Source organism: Ochotona curzoniae, unplaced genomic scaffold, assembly GCF_017591425.1.
Source record: "Ochotona curzoniae isolate NIBS_2020 unplaced genomic scaffold, NIBS_Ocur_1.0 contig_1014, whole genome shotgun sequence".
In the NCBI taxonomy this organism is placed as follows: domain Eukaryota; kingdom Metazoa; phylum Chordata; class Mammalia; order Lagomorpha; family Ochotonidae; genus Ochotona; species Ochotona curzoniae.
In genome coordinates this window covers 26,420,025-26,426,024 of record NW_024464920.1, presented here as the reverse complement: position 1 = coordinate 26,426,024, position 6,000 = coordinate 26,420,025, and positions in this window count along the sequence as shown.

The following is a 6,000-nucleotide window of genomic DNA, read 5'->3' as shown; positions in this document are numbered from 1 at the left end:
CAGGAATTTAAAATCCGCTTTTAAAACCTTAGATACAGGTATATGGCCTAATGCTAGTAACAGTTTATCATCTAGAAAAAAAAAATCCCATATTTCTCTTACTTCTCTTTGTTGTTCTATTCACAGTGATCATTTGCTACGCAAATTTTTAAAAAATGCTGTAATTACCCTCTTTAAAATCTAAGTTGATATATACTTACACACCAAGCATTTATCTGCAGTAAGTAAAGGTTTAAACAGATAAATGCATTCTGTTATTAAATAAAAGATGAGGAAACAAACGATCTGAAAAGAGGGAAAATGAGGATTAAAATACATACATGGAGGAAATAAAACAGAATTCACGTGTCTTTATGTGACTTTAATGTCTAAGTGTGCCTTTGAAGCAGATATTTTTCCTGGTTTGAAAGAGGTGACACACCATCCCAATCATCTAATTTTCAGCTGTCACATAAGCTTGGTTTAAATATGTATTTTTTTATGCATTCAAGAGGTAAGATTTCCAAGGCATGTAAACTGCTTATCCTGCAGTATGAAAATAAGCTACAGTCAACTCTTTGAGTTTTCAGTCCAGGATGAATAATGTCCTTTTTTTCTTTCTATCATTACCTTACACAATTACTACTCTGCTCAAGGTCATTCCACATTACTATTTATTACACATTCCTTTTAATAAATACTCGGAGCTTCCCCTGTGTGCCAGGCCCTGTCCTCTCCCCTGTAGTGAGGAGGGAGCCCAGGGTTGTTTGTTTCAGTGTCACACTCCTAGCAGAGTGCCTGGCACTGCCCTTTTCATGTACGGAACACCCATCACTGACATGTTTGAATGGATCACACTTGGCTTACCTTTCAGAAGTGTGAAATAATTGTAATGGGCAATGATGGGGTAATAGTGCTCGCCTCTGGGTCCCAGCTCTGCTACCTACTGACTGAATGACTCTGAGCAAAGAGCTTACTTTCTCTTCGCCTCTTTTTTCTTACCTGCCAGGTAGGAGGAATGACAGCATGGACCTGTGGCTTCTTTTGTGATCTAGATAACATGAAGTGTTTAGACAAATACCTGGTGCACGGTAAGTTCCTGCAAGACCATAACCATTATTATTAATTCTTCCTGCATATTTATCTAGAAACATGGATTTAAGCAACATAAATGATTTAAAAAAAACTATTGGTATATTTTTATTTTCATTTCTTGAGCTTCTAGACTAGTTCAACAGAAACATCTCTGGAAAATGATCCAATTTCTGTCTGTAGAATTTGGTGGATGTTATGCTTCCAGGTTTCATGAATAAACTGTACACATTTATATCATACATATTTTGCCTTTTATAAAGCTTGGTTACAGAGATTGTAAAACAGAGTCCATAGTGAAAACTGAAGTTTGAACTTATTAATCTCCCAAATAAAAAACAGAAGTTTCTTGAAATCTAGTTTTTTGCCTTTTCTGGATGCAACATTTAAAGATGGAGAATGACAATGTGAATTATTTAGCCCTCCATGCCTTTTCTTGGGTCTGCAAACTACAGAAGCCGTTTCATGCTGTGAGACTTGCTCCTGGTGTCAGCATAATTATAAGAATTTTTTCTTAGGATTAGTAACACGGAATGTAATAAAATGTCAGAAATTTTTAAAAATCTGTTTATAGTTTCACAGATTTTTATGTGATATATAAACATAATCAAATCTGCATGTAATTTTTACTACTTTTTTGAATGAACAGAAGTCAGACAACTGACAGTAAATCCAAGTGTTAATTATAGTTGGGGAAAATAGACATAATGAGATTTCACTATCAATTATGCCTGATTTTAGTCTTTCAAGAAATGTATTTATTTTCATTTTATTTGAAAGGCAGAGAGAGAAAGACATTGAGAGTGATCTGCCCTTTACTGTTTCATTCCCCAGGCAACCATTAGGTGGCAGGGAGCTCTGGAGTCCTGATGGCCTGCCTCTCCAGCTGTGCAGTCGCAGGAAGCTGGATCAGAAGCACTGAGCAGTTAGCACTCAGCCAGGCACTCCACTAGGGGATGCAGGTGTCCCAAATGGTGAGTTTTGAAATAATTCTTTTTCTATTTCACAAATCTTGAGGAATGTTCTGTCAGGAAGGATGTTTTTAATATGAAAACCCTTCAATGTCATATGGCAGTTGCAGTGAGATCAAATGTTATGAGATTCTGAAATCTGCACATAATATATTAATAAGGTTTGCAGGAATGTGAATTTCCCTAAATTAAAAATTTCATAAAATTATCACTGTCTTGAATTGTAAACTGCTTTTTTTGCTGTTGCCACCTGGCGGCACCACGTCAGCTGGTCAACAGACATTACTGCCTTTTGTGTTGCCAGCATTGGTCTTCAGGTGTGTGACCTTCTGGAATCCATCCCTCTCATAAACCATCCCTGTGTGGACTGCCAGAGAAATAAGGCTTGTCAGTTGCCCCCTATGCTTTTGTTATTACAGTATATTTTATGAAGTCACCCTACCCATTCAAATTGTAATTTTTAATTGAATACTATTTCTCATGGAAAAGATTACAGATTCCTTGAGAGCATAAAGAGGATATCAGATGACTTTCTGGCTTCTTTCATAGAATTTGAAATGGAAGAATCTTGGTGTAGGTGGGTCAGGATTTAGGTCTGGATGTGAAGGGCCAATCCCACCTAAAGGGCTTAGGAACACAAGGATGCTGTAAGTTGTGCTTGCTCAAATAAACCAGTGTGGGGAGAAAAACATTTCAAATATAAATCAACTATAAACAGAGTAGATTGTGTAACTGTGACATTCACTGAAGAATAGTTTATTTCAATTATTTCCAAGACCAAGATTTAGATTGAGTTAAAAACAGTTTCTGCTTGGCTTCATGGATATTTAATATCCACACTGTTCTTATTTTGGGGGTGGGTGGGAGGGACAGATTCTGGACTCATATATAACCAAAAATCACAAAGCCACTTAACCAAATAAATAACCATAGTATTCTCCAATATAATTTTTTTTTCAGAGAGAAACATTAAGCGTCTGGAGAAATCTTACTTCCATCTATTGAGTACATGATTCTAGAACCTGCATGGCCAAACCTATCTGTAATGTGAATATTACCACTGAATACAACTTCTAAAAACACACTATGGAATCATTGCACTAATATGCTAGATCTGAAGTTTTGTTCTCCTTTTCCTAGTTTGAAGAAAGAATGAACATTTTCTAAAAAAAAAAAATTAAGAATTTATTTTACCCAAGTCGTTACATCTCAGAAAAACAGTGCCCCATAGTCTCAGAAATTACAAAAAGAAAGTCATGGGGTCCACTTGTGATATTGATAGGAGACACAGAACTATTTACTCAGTTGATCTCAAAACTGGGTTTACTGAGTAAAATTACCTGTAAGGAATCAATGAGTGTAAGAATTATGCCAATCCATGCTAATGACTTGTGTCCATGATACTTGGACCTCCAAAACAGTCCCTTAACTAATTTAATCAATTTTAAAAGACTGTACTCATTGTTAGATTTATTATTTAATTCTGAAATATTTGAGAGTTGCTCGGTAGTGGTTCTCAGAAGTACATAAATGCATTGAGGCAATACAGGGATGGACAGAAAAAAAGCATTCTTTGAATCTCGTCTTGAGTTCAAATCCATTCGTGGGTAACCTCGATGCAGAGGTTCTTCCAACTGCTGAAGGTGGCTCTAGAAGTGCAATAATCAAATGCTCTGATTCTGTGGTCCTTACTTTACTGATCCTGAATTAGTACATCAGGACCCTAAAGTGAAATAAATCTCGGGACTTGCTGGGACACAGGCTCCTTGTGCAGGTCTGCGCTACGTTTTATGAATCTGTGAAACTCTTCACTTTTTAACTCTTGTGATGCATACAGCAGATGCATATGGACAGCAAGCATATAGACATTGAAAGCAGGGCAGAAAAAAACAACTAGAACAGAATGTGGCATTTCCCTTGGTCTGTTGCTAACGGCCCACATGCAACATGCTTTAAAAAACCTACCCTAGCACTTCTTTCACCATGCTTTAAAAATGATTCAGTTGGACTTTTTGGTTGTATGGGATTGAGTATGTAACCCATCTGGGAATAAATGCAAAACAGCTTCCTGGAGAGGGTTGCCTTTTCAAGCGAAAATTGGTGTGCATTTGGTCTTTTCTTTTTGGTCATGCTTTTAAAATCACACACAGTATTTTAATTGTATTTTTTTTCAGCACTCCAAAGCTAGTATTATCAAACCTTCCTTTCTATAAGAAAAATAATTATGGGCATGACTTCTCAATGCCTTATGATTTGAAGATGTGAAAAAAAAACAGTTGAAAGGGAATCGCTTCTCTCTTTATATTATGCATTTTATTTAAAAGAAAACCAATTGACACCAGTCACAGTTCTACAGAAAAGTAAAGACTGCTGTCTTAGTTGTTGGCTCTTTGCCAAGAGTTCTTCCCACAAATTCCGAGGGCTCATAACACTCCAATGAAGTCCGAAGGGCCCCCAACTAGGCGATGGACCATGAATTTGCATTGAGGCTTGCTGCTCTCAGCAGACACTTCCCACCGATAACTGCTTTAACAAAGTTTAACCAATCTTCACGATGAAAGTGGAAAAGTTACCAAAAAAAAAAGTCATTGTGGCCAGGTGAAGCAAAAATCTAAACAATCACGGGCTATATTTCTTGGTTTTTTTAATTAAATCTAAACACGTGGGTTCTTATCACCAGCTTCTTTCAGCCTTTTTTGTTTGTTTTTTGGTCCTGTGGGCATCATATTTTAATCATTGCCCCAGTCTAAAAATAGAAACAAACCAGCCTCATTTTTTTGGCCTTTATTTCCAGAAGATTCTAATGCCTCATTTGCTAACCTTTCTTTTCTTTTCTTTCTTTCTTTCTTTTTTTTTTTTTTTTTTGGTACTACACACCTGGACACACATCTCACAGTATGTGAGTCAGTCAGGCTTCCGAGATTTTATTCCAATTTACACACAATGTAGCACACCCGTTGCCAAGCCTGATGTGAAATCTGACACAGCCTTGTCTCCCCAGCAGGCTCTTCCCTTTGCTCTCCGTGTTAATAGCCAAAGCTCCAGCGGTCCCTCCGGGGTAGCCGCAGTGGGGCTCAGGCATTGTTAAGAGGGGTGACTGCGGGGCTAGTTGCGTTCAAGATTTACAATGTACTTCCCGCGGGCGGCTCCGGAACCTTCTTGGTGGCTGTGGGTGTCGGGGTGACGGAGCGGAGAAAGGCTCTCTAAGCTCCCGGTGCCTGCCTCTGCCGTTCCATCCCTCCCTCCCTGCCGCCTTCCCGGCCTCCTCGCGCGCTCTCTCCATTGCCTTTCTCGGGGAGTTCCAGCTTCCTAATGCAGCTGGAGTAGCTTTGGCACTCTAGACCGGGAGCCTGTGTACACACATACACACGCGCGCGCGCACACACACGCGCATGCACACGCGCTCTGGCTCTCCCCCGGGGAGACGGAACAACCCTTCATCTACCTGAAGTGGCTGGCCCGAGCGTACACTTCTTCCTCACTTGTCATCTCTGCAGGGCAGAGCCGAACCGGAACAAGGGAGGCTCGCTGTCCTGTCTGCAGCTTCACGCTGGTTCACCGCCACCGCTGTTCAAAGTGTCTGGGCTGGAGGAGAGGGCTCCTCCAGGCTCCAGGACGGATCCCCGGCATAGCTCTGCGGCCCTGGGACTCGGTGCCGGCTGATTTCCCTCCTGACTCTCCCTCCAGCACTCCCGGCCGGCCGGCCATCCTCTCCGGCTGCGGGGCGTGAGACTGGGCGCCTCCCGTGCCGTCGCCCCCGCCGCCGCGAGCACATCCCACCCAGAGGACTGCACGCCGCTGAAGTAGGGGAGGGAGGAGAAAGCGGAAGCCCTAACTTCCCTCCCTGCACCCCGCGTCCTCCTCGCCGCTCTCCGTCCTTCTCCCCCCGCACCAGCCCTAGGGCCGGTGGGAAGGCACTCGCGCCAAGCTAGGCGAGAGCGCGGCGCCAGGGGGCGAG